General features: G+C 50.0%; 1 protein-coding gene across 8 annotated transcripts in view; it reads left to right on the top strand.

Annotated features, from left to right (window-relative positions):
- LOC123102900 (SAGA-associated factor 29 homolog A) overlaps positions 1-11,248 on the top strand; it is a 47,858-nt gene that overhangs the window by 33,408 nt on the left and 3,202 nt on the right. For 3 of the 8 annotated variants that reach the window (XR_006449466.1, XR_006449463.1, XR_006449465.1), the window contains one exon: positions 1,956-2,046. The exons of 4 other annotated variants lie outside the window; for them this stretch is intronic. The gene's annotated coding sequence lies outside the window, so the exon portion shown is untranslated. Of the gene's footprint in view, positions 1-1,955; positions 2,047-2,712; positions 2,820-11,248 lie in introns of all 8 variants that reach the window. One more of the 8 variants, XR_006449464.1, reaches the window with a different exon arrangement.

Below are 11,248 nucleotides of genomic sequence, written 5' to 3'. Positions count from 1 at the left end.
GTGTGGAAGCAGCCTACCGTGGAGGCATCGACACAAACTCCATGACTGATGCTGGGCTAGGAGTGAAAGGAGACGCCTTTTACTCTTCCTCCGTTCTGTGGTTGGTGCACCGTGATGTGGATGATGGGTGGTGTGGCTCGGACATGGATGCCGGGGCGGCGGCTCTGGAGGGTGCTCCGCATGGTTGGCTCTCCGGCGAGCACCATGTTGTGTGGTGGCTTTTCCTCTTGGTCGTGTGGACAGCAGGAGGTATAGCGGTGGTGGCCCGGGCACGCTCCTTATCTTTGGCAGTGGCGTCGCCCTGATCCGGACCTGGAGATCTGATCTCGCCGCACTTGTCCTGAAGACCTCGTGGGGGCATAGGGGAGCTGCCGAGCGAAAGCTCCGCGCTTTGTCGTCGACGACGGCGACGCTCGCGGGCGCCGTTCTCTTCCGAAGACGTCGTCGTGGTGCTCCTCTCCGTGTCAGAGTTCCGGGTGAAGACCCTTGTCCCTTCTGGACTCGACAGCGGCGACACTTTGCGCCGTTCTCCCTCCTGGGCGTTGTCGTGGAACTTAGGTGTTTAGGGCTTTGTGTTGCGTTGTTTTATGCTCTTCCAATGTACTCTTTCGGTAGCATAGTCGCTTGCGTTCTATGGGATCCGTTTATCTTGGGATCGGCGTTGTACGAGGGTTACCTCACCATCTTGTATCATTCGGCCGTGTACTTGTTGTGGTTGTTGCTTTATATATAAAGCGGGCGAAACCCTGTTTCGAGAGAGGTACCTTTAGGATTCCATGACCAGTTCCATTTGTCTTCAGCACCTGTATAATCTGAACTTCAGAAATCACCTCCCATAAGGTTAAAACCTGATGAAAGATACGAATATTTATTTTCCCCTTTATGTCCTTATAATCCCGACTGCACTGACCATTGCTTCTGCTACTGTTCTTCTCTCCCTGGCGACTGAAGGCACAGAACTGAAAACTTCCGGCGTGATATCTTCTACTGCTGCGCCATTGATCCATCTATCGGTCCAAAAAAAATCTATTCCCATTACGTAACTCAACATGAGCAGCAGCATCGAGTAGACGCCTTTCATGATTTTCCAAAGGGTTTATCAAGATGCTCCACACACGATTATTTGATGTACGTGCCTTCCAAGCCCAACGCAACCGAAGCACGGAGCTCATGATCTTTAGGTCCAGAATGCCTAGTCCTCCGCTCTCCTTCGGACGACAAACTTGATTCGAACTCACCAAGCAGTGGCCACCTTTTACCACATTAGTACCTTTCCGAAGGAATGCTCTGCGGATTTTGTCAATGGCCTTGAACACCCACGGTGGATGGTCAAGGGACATTAAGTGAAAGATTGGGATGGCTGATAACACTGCTTGGACTAAAATTAAATGACCGCTCTGGTAGAGGAATCCAGTTCGCCAGAGCCCTAATCTGTTTCTCAACTGGTCAATCAGGCCCTGAAAATCCTCCTTACGAAGCTTCTTCTGCCTGCTCCCATGCCTTCTCAGCGCCGTGTGCACGCTGCTCCGTGCTGGCTGCAGCTCTCTTCCATCTCCTTCCAGCGACGCGTCCAGGCTGCTCCTTGACAGTGCTACTGGTTGAACTCTATTCCCGTCTTGCTTGAAATTAAGGGTGACGGAGGTAGCACTGTCAAGCAGCAACTATGAGGACATGAAGGACACCCATGTCGGTTCGCCCTTGGGTCGCGAATCAGACAGCAAATCTGGAATGAATCGAACGAATTCGAACGCCAATCTAGATCGATCGATCTAGATCAGAGTTCGACAATGGTTTGAGCGAATCTGGTAACTATGACTCTGACTAGACATACATTGCAATCTTGTAGTTTTGTGATGTGTGCAAAACAGGTTAAGAAGACACTCTGTAAAGTATGCGCTTATTTCAGCATTTTGAACATGCACTATTAATATTTAGCGCTATTGCCTGTCATGCAGGTGTTCTGTTATGTACCATAGATGGACAAATAAGGGCTCTTAGCAGTGTTCCCGATACAAGACATGGTAGCTGTTACCTCTGTCAAGATGGGTAAAGCGTCTCAACTCTCCTGGTGGAGAGCCCGCATATTATATATTCATAGGATGGGGCTTATCCCATAAATGCATACACTTGATTGTTACAATTGTGCGTAGCACGTTGAGAGTAAGAGAGATACACGGAGGTTTACAAGAGAGTTAAAGAAGAGAGTTACAGGCATCAACTTCTAATAAACCATGTACGTTTAATCTTGATCTTTAACTAGACATCCATAACATCCGCCATAAGATATCCATAACAGCCGCCATAATATATCTTTAACACCCTCCCTTAATCTGAACTTCCCAAGTTAAGATTACGCTTGAATTCCTCAAACGGTCGTGTGGCCAATGCTTTTGTAAAACCATCTGCAACTTGATCCTTTGAATGAACAAACCGAATCTGCAACTCCTTATTAGCAACTCTTTCCCTCACAAAATGATAGTCAATCTCTATGTGTTTGGTTCTTGCATGAAAGATAGGATTAGCAGATAGTTATGTAGCACCAAGATTGTCATACCAAAGACATGGGGTTGGTGTGTGACATGCCAAGTTCCTTAAGCATGGACATGACCCATATAATCTCTGCTGTTGCATTTGCCAATGCTTTGTATTCTGCCTCATTACTTGACCTGGAAACTGTGGCTTGTTTCTTTGCACACCATGAGATCAAATTAGGTCCAAAGAAGACTGCAGAACCACCTGTTGATCTTCTATCATCTATGCAACCTGCCCAGTCAGAGTCAGAAAATGCACTAACAAGTGTGGATGATGACTTGCTAAAGGTTAGGCCAATACTCAAAGTATTTTTCACATATCTCAGTATATGTTTGGTAGCAGTCCAATGAGCTGTAGTTGGTGCATGCAGAAACTGACAAACCTTATTGACATCAAAGGAAATATCAGGCCTGGTCAGAGTTAAATACTGAAGTGCACCCACCAAACTTCTATACTTAGTACCATCCTCTTGACTCAGGAGTTCTCCTTCAGCAAGAGAGTTTTTCTGAAATGGACAATGGTGTTGGTGATGGTTTACAGCCCTGCAATCCAGCTCTATTCAAAAGATCAGTTGCATATTTTTCTTGGGAAAGATGAAGACCACCTTCCTTGTTTTTATTGACTTCAATTCCAAGGAAGTAATGCAGGTCACCTAGATCCTTGAGGGCAAATTCTGAATTCAAATCCTTTAACAATGCAGTTACTGCCTCATTTGATGAGCTTGTGACAATGATATCATCAACATATATAAGCACAAATATGGATGTTTTGAACTTGTTGTAAATAAATAGTGATGTGTCGGATTTAGAAGGAACAAAACCAAGTGTTTGCAACTTTGAACTCAGACGTGAGTACCATGCTCTAGGGGCTTGCTTCAACCCATAAAGAGATTTATCAAGCCTGCACACATGAAAAGGTTTATTCTTATCTTCAAACCCCGGAGGTTGTTTCATGTACACTTCCTCTTCCAGAACACCATGAAGAAACGCATTCTGCACATCTAGCTGTCGGAGACTCCAGCCTCTGGATACGGCAATAGACAAAACAAGACGGATACTGGCAGCCTTAACAACAGGACTGGATGAATGTATCCTCATAATCTATGCGATACCTCTGTTTGAATCCTTTAGCAACAAGTCTAGCCTTGTAACGATCTATTGTACCATCTGACTTTCTCTTTATCCTGAACACCCATTTGCAGTCAATTAAATTTTTACCTCGATGTGAAGGAACTAGGTGCCATGTCTTGTTTTTCCGAAGTGCTTGGAACTCTTCCTCCATAGCTTTTCTCCACTTGGGATCCACACTTGCTTCTTGAAAAGTACTAGGTTCTCCTGTTGAACACGCCAAGCTAAATTTAACTTTATAATTTACAGGTTGAATTACCCCTGTTCGAAGTCTTGCACGTGGTGGTGTACTATGTTGCTGGACTGTTGTAGATGATCCAGGCGCAGGAAATACCAGACTGCTCCTGGACAGAGGATCCAGGCAATCCCGAGGTTGCTGCTGTGACATGTGCCGCTGCCGGATCTTCTATGGCCATATTGTTGGATAAGTCTGTACTAGGGTCGTTGTGGGGCTGCAGCACATGGTCCTTGTGGGGCTGCAGCACATGGTCCTTGTGGCAGTTAGGATAGAGTTCCTGACCATCAAGGACTGGCAGTTAGGATAGCATCTTAGACTGGCATCTTAGACTAGCATCTTAGACCGGCATCTTAGTAGCATCTCAGCATATGCTTGGCTGGCTAGCAGCCTATAAGTATGTAACCCCAACCCCTCAGGTTGGAATGGCATTGTGTGAGAAATAAACCAACGAAAATTGTCCCAACTCTCCTAGTGTCATCCACAACTATCAATGCTCAGGCTCAAAGGTCTAACACATATATGTGGGCGAAGCTTCAGTGGATGGTGCAGAAAACCCAGGCAAGCCAGCTGAATCAGGCTGGGATCCCGCGCCTGCATCGGGCTGGCGCACCGTCCGCCTGACGTAGACTTGGGTCCGGGCCAAACCGCGTGGTCGGCCAGTCCTGCAAGCGTGGATGACGGCCCCCCAGGTGAGGACGTGGCAGGTGGGGGTTGGCGAGCAGCAACTCCTGGCGTGGATTCTGTGTTGTAGCGCTCCGATCCTGGAGCGGATCGCGCCTGCGCTGACACCGCCGTTACCGAAAAAGGCTTTCGCCCCGCTTTATATGATAAAGCAACTGCCCAAGCCAACATCCGATAAGGTTCACACACACACACACACATAAAGTCTCACAAATACAAAAGTCTCACACAGAGGGAAATCCAAGGGTTAGTGCTGAGGGCACAACTCAACAAGCCCTGAAAACCAGAAAAAACAAGCACACGCGGAGCGCAAAAGAGTAGCTAGTCGGGCTCGGGGGGTGGGAGCGGGGGCGCCAAGCGGAACGCCATCGATCGGTGGTCGGCGAGGAGAGTGTTGATGGCGTCCCGGTCCTGGGGGCGGCTAAGCGGCCGCCAAAGCTGCAAGTAACCACACATTTTAAAGATTGCGTCAGTAGCACGTCGAAGAAGCACCTTCTGGATGACAAGCTTGTTGCGAACGGTCCAAAGCGTCCAGGCAAGGACCCCAACGCACAACCATCTAATATGGCGGTAGCGGGGAGGGGATGCGTGGATTTCCGCAGCAGGTCGGGGAAGTTGGTGTTGCACCACTGGCCACCAACAGTCTCACGGAAACAGGACCATACAAACTGGGCCGTGGAGCAAGAGAAGAAGATGTGGTTAGCATCCTCTACCGTGCCGCACAGGGGACAAATCCCATCTCCAGGTCCATTACGCTTAAGGACCTCCACCCCGGACGGGAGGCGGCCGCGGATCCATTGCCATAGGAAGATCCTGATTTTCAGGGGCAATCGGATATCCCAAATCAAACTAAAGGGCTCGGGGGCCGTCGAGGGGGCGATGGCCGCGTAGAGAGATTTGGTGGAGAAGCAGCCGGAGGGCTCCAGTCGCCAAGAGATGGCATCGGGGGTGTCGACGCCGTTCATCGGGAGGAGGGCGATGTCCTGGAGGAGGGCATCCCAAGCGGCCACTTCAGGCGGGCCAAAGCGGCGGCGGAAGGCGAGGCGCCCTAAGTCAATAAGGGCCGCCTCGACAGATACCCGAGGGTCCACTGCAATGGTGAAGAGCTCTGGAAATCGCGCGGCCAAGGGGAGGTCGCCGATCCACCGATCAAACCAGAACAGGGTCGAGGACCCAGTACCAACCGAGATGGACGTGCCAATGCGGAGCACAGGTAGCAGCTGGATGACGGCCTGCCAAAACTGGGAGCCACCAGAGCGCTGACAGAATGCGAGTGGCTGGCCCCGAAGGTACTTGTTCCGGATGATGGTGAGCCAAAGGTCTCCATCACCATTGGCAATGCGCCAGAGCCAACGGGTCAGGAGGGCAATGTTCATGCGCCGAGAGGACAAAATCCCAAGATCGCCCTGGTCCTTGGGTTTGCAAATATCGGGCCAGCTCACCATATGGTATTTCTGCTTATCACCCTCACCAGCCTAGAAGAATCTGGATTGGTACTTGGCTATTTCCTGATGGAGCGTCTCATGCAGGCTATAGAAGCTCATGAGGAACCAAAGAAGGCTGGCAAGCGAGGAGTTGATGAGGATCACACGAGCTGCCTTCGACAACCAGCGCCCTTTCCAGGGCTCAACCCGATGTTGCATTCAGGTCACCGTGGGGCGGAGGTCGGCCACGGTGAGGCGCGTATCACTAATGGGGATCCCCAGGTAGGTCGTGGGGAAAGAATCCAACCGACAATTCAGTCGGTCCGCAATAGCCTGTGCTTCGTCCGGGGAATACCCAAGAACCATCACTTCGCTCTTATCGAAGTTGATAGTTAGCCTCGACATCTGTTGGAAGCACAGGAGGAACTTCAGGTTAGCAATGTCCTGAACTGAGCCCTCCACCATTATAATGGTATCATCCGCATATTGCAGGGGGGAGACCCCTCCCCCTCCGACTAGATGGGGGACGATGCCGCGAATATGGCCGGCAACTTTGGCCTTGTCAAGGATGGTGGCAAGGGCATCAACCACCATGTTGAACAGGAATGGCGAGAACGGGTCACCCTGACGGACCCCACAAAGGGTGGGGAAGTAGGGCCCAATGTCGCCGTTAATGTTCACAGCTGTCCGGCTGCAGGAGATGAGCTGCATAACTCTAGTCACCCATCGGTCGTCAAAGCCCTTGCGGAGCAGCACTTCCTGCAAGAAGGGCCAATGGACCGTGTCGTACGCTTTGTGGAAGTCAAGCTTCAAGAAGACTGCACGATGGTGTTTCACCCGGACCTCGTGAAGGACTTCGTGGAAGACCAACACCCCATCCAGAATAAATCGGCCTTGGATGAAGGCAGATTGGTTAGGGTGGGTAACCGCGTCAGCGAGCAGGGTCACCCTATTGGCGTACCCTTTAGCCAGGATCCGGAAAATCACATTGATCACTGTGATGGGACGAAACTGGCGGATGTCGGAGGCGCCCGGGACCTTGGGGATGAGGGTAACGATCCCATAGTTAAGGCGCCCAAGATCCATGGACCCCGAGTAGAACTCCTCAAATAGGGCCATGACCTCCGGCTTGATGGTCTGCCAGAACGTTTTAAAGAACATAACGGGCAGACCATCCGGCCCCGGGGCCGAGGAGGGGTTCATCCGCTTAATAGCGGCGAGGACCTCGTCTTCAGCGAAGGGGGCCACCAATGCCGCATTGGCCTCAACGGAGACCAACTGGTTACCCGACCAAATGTCGGGGGCAAGGCTAGCCCCACCCCGATGGGTGGGGGTAAATAGGGCTTTGTAGAAGCCATCAACATGGGCACGGATGGCCGAGGGGCGAACGAGAGGCGTGTCTCCATCCCACAGACAGTGGATGGAGTTCCGCCGCCGCCGCCCATTAGCTATCGCCTGGAAATAGGCGGTGTTAGCGTGTCGCCCCGAAACACCCACCGTTGGGTACCGTGCAACCTCCAGTAGGCCTCCTCATCCGTGTAGATGGTTGAGAGCTGGTCTTCAAGATCATATCTTAGCATCCATTCATCCTGGGAGATCCCGGAGGTGTCAGCACGGGCGTCCAGGCCTTGGATAGCCAGCAGGAGGGCCTTTTTGCGCTCGCGTAGGTCCCGGCCAAGGTTAGCGCCCCATCCCTTCATGAATTGGCGGGCGAGCTTGGCACAGAACTGCCACGAGTCAACTGCGGACATGGAGCGATGAGGGGAGGCGCGAGCGGAGATCTAGCGAGCGACGACAGCCTCCCGGAAGCCCGCCTGATTAAGCCAGAAAAGCTCAAACCGGAACCGCGACGGAGTGGGGGGGCGCTCGTCCGCGGTGGAGAGGAGGAGAGGTCCGTGGTGGAGAGGAGGAGAGGGACGTGGTTAGACCCGATCCGGTAATTGCACGCGATCCCGATGCAGATTCGGGAGCAGCTCTGTCACGTAGCGGGGGACACATGAAATATGGGCCATTTTGGCCATTTTCTTCACCATTTGACGCCAAATTGTTTTCTATTGCTTCACCACTTGAGCCTGCGTCATCACAAATCTCATTTGCACGGTTAGAAGAGTTAGTCAAGTGGTCAGTACAATTGTCATTCCCTTGATGAAAACCAGACAAATGAGGTGGTAGTAGAAGGATTTCTTGGCGAAGTAGGGCACCGGCATTAGGATGTAGATGAGCAAAAGGGAAGATAGTTTCATCGAAGACCACATCACGAGAAATATATACTCGACCTGTAGGAACATCAAGGCACTTGACACCTTTGTGTTGCGCACTATAACCCAAGAAAACACATTATTTTGAGCGAAACATGAGTTTGTGAGTATTGTAGGGACGAAGGTTTGGCCAACAAGCGCATCCAACGACACGAAGAGAGTTATAGTTCGGTCGAGTATGAAGGAGTCGTTGCATGGGTGTTTCATTGTTGATGACACGATTGGGTAGCATATTGATGAGATGAACTGCAGTAAGAAATGCCTCATCCCAAAATTTGAGAGGCATGGAGGCGGCTAGGAGAGCAAATCCTACCTCAACTATATGCCTATGTTTGCGCTCGGCAGATCCGTTTTGTTGGTGAGCATGCAGGCATGAAACATGATGCAAAACACCCAACTTTTGAAAAAACGAGTTTAACTTCTTGTATTCACCACCCCAATCAGATTGGACAGCAAGGATTTTAGTGTCAAATTGGCGTTCAACAAGAGCTTGAAAATTATGAAAAACTTGAAAAACATCAGAACGTTTTTTAAGAAGATAGATTCAAGTGAATTTACTGTAGTCATCTATGAAACTAACATAGTAAGTATGTCTACCAACGGAAGAAGGAGTTGGACCCCATACATCAGAAAAAACAAGTTGCAATGGCTTGGTAGAAATACTAGTGGAAATAGGATATGGTAATTGATGAGCTTTCGCTTTTTGACAAGAATCACAAATAGTTTCAAGACTACGCTCACCAACACATGGGAGCTGATTATTTCGAAGCACTTGTTGAACAATAACAAAAGAAGGATGTCCTAGCCGCGCATGCCACCGTTCCGATGAAATTTTGATGACACCACACACTTGTTTATTGAAGCTTCTAAACTGAGGAATCAAAGGGTAGAGCCCATGCACACATCTACCGCGGTAGAGAATTTTCCTCGTGGCCTGATCACGAATCAAAAAGAAGTAGGGGTGAAACTCAAGAAAAACTTTGTTATCTATGGCAATACGATGAACAGAAAGATGATTTTTCTCAGTTTGTGGGACATGTAAGATATTTCTAAGATGAATATTCCGATGAGGGGTATTGACAATTGCATGACCAACATGATCTATCTTCATACCTTCACCGTTTGCGTTGTGGACTTGATCATGGCCACGGTACTTCTCGCTCATGGTCACCTTTTCAAGCTCATTGGTGATGTGATTTGTGGCTCCAGAGTCAACGTACCAATTGGTATCAACTCCATAAGATGTATCTGCAGCTGCTGCAACTTTCTTGCGTTGTGAATTGTTCTCGGCATAGTGCCAATCACAATCCCTTGCAATGTGGTTATTTTTTTGCAAATTTGACATTTATTTTCATACTCATCATAACCTTGAAACGGACGACCCCTATTGTTGTTATAGGAGGGGCGCCGGTTATTGCCGGAGTAGTAGTAGTTGTTGTTGTGGTAGTGGCCGCCGCCGCCGCCACCACCACCGCCGCCGCCACCGGTGTTGTAATTGCTGTTGCCACCGGTGTTGTAGCTGTTGCCACTGTTGTTACCACCATAGCCACCGCCACGACCACCACCCTTGCGGTAGCCCTTGGGAGACCCGCCACGGCCTCTGGCAGCGAGATTGGCAGAGGATTTGAAGGCACCTGCCCCCGTTCCTTGTAACATCTCGACTCGTTGGTCGAAATTTGAGACCATGCCGAAGAGATCATCCACGGTCAGGGGCTCCGCGCGGACATCCAGCGCCGAGATGAGGGGCTGATAATCCATATCCAGCCCCCCGATGATGGAGAGAAGCTCCTCGTCCTTGATGGGTTTGCCAGCTGCAGCGAGCTCATCAGAGAGGGCTCGCATCTGACTGAAGTAAGTAGATGCACTCTGTGAGCCTTTTTGGGCGTTTGAGAGGGCGATGCGGCAATTGTTGGCATGGGAGAGGGATTGGGCGGTGAACATGTTAGCGAGTGCTGACCAGATCGCTTGGGATTTTTCTAGGGATGCAACCTGAACAAGAACTTCCTTAGAGAGGTTCCGGAGGAGATAGGCCACGATCTGTTGGTCCTGGATGAGCCAGGGGTTGTAGGCGGGGTTGGGAATGATCTCTTCTTTCTCATCGGAGTTCTTGGTCATGATGGTCTTTGTGGGTTCGACTGTGGATTGATCGATGTACCCATATAGCCCAGCCCCCATGATTTGGGAACGAGCTTGGGCTTTCCAGATGACATAGTTGGTTCGGTTGAGAGGCTCGGATGTGGTGTAATTGAGGCCAAGGGGAGAAACTTGGGTGGAGGAGGACATGGCGGCTCAAGGTGGAAGATGAAGGCTGCGGTGGTGAGGGGTTTGCTAGATGTGATGGAAGAAGGAGGCTCTGTATACCATGTCAAGATGGGTAAAGCGTCTCAATTCTCCTGGTGGAGAGCCCGCATATTATATATTCATAGGATGGGGCTTATCCCATAAATGCATACACTTGATTGTTACAATTGTGCATAGCACGTTGAGAGTAAGAGAGATACACGGAGGTTTACAAGAGAGTTAAAGAAGAGAGTTACAGGCATCAACTTCTAATAAACCATGTATGTTTAATCTTGATCTTTAACTAGACATCCATAACATCCGCCATAAGATATCCATAACAGCCGCCATAATATATCTTTAACAACCTCTTTGGTGTAGAAATGCATGTGGATACTTTTGCTAGAAATATCACAAAACTTGGAAAACAAGTCCTAACAACTTTGGAAACCCGAGGTACTTTTCCAGTGCACAAGATGAACTTTCAGGATACGCTCGGGCTCTCTTGGCCTGCCTAGGTGTATCGCATCACCTGGATCCTGTGGTATGATTACCATGGGAGCAACTAAATTGGGTGGCACCCCATGGCTGGGTGCCCCAGCGGACACTTTTCTGGTGTGCGGGAGCGTCCCAACGCCGCCACATGTCGCGCGCCAGGCGCTTCCCGCACCGGGGCGGTTTGGTTTCTTTCTTGTTTATTATTATTAT

This window comes from Triticum aestivum, chromosome 5A (assembly GCF_018294505.1).
Source record: "Triticum aestivum cultivar Chinese Spring chromosome 5A, IWGSC CS RefSeq v2.1, whole genome shotgun sequence".
Lineage (NCBI taxonomy): Eukaryota > Viridiplantae > Streptophyta > Magnoliopsida > Poales > Poaceae > Triticum > Triticum aestivum.
The sequence above is the reverse complement of the archived record's forward strand: the minus strand, read 5'-3'. Positions and strand labels throughout refer to the sequence as shown.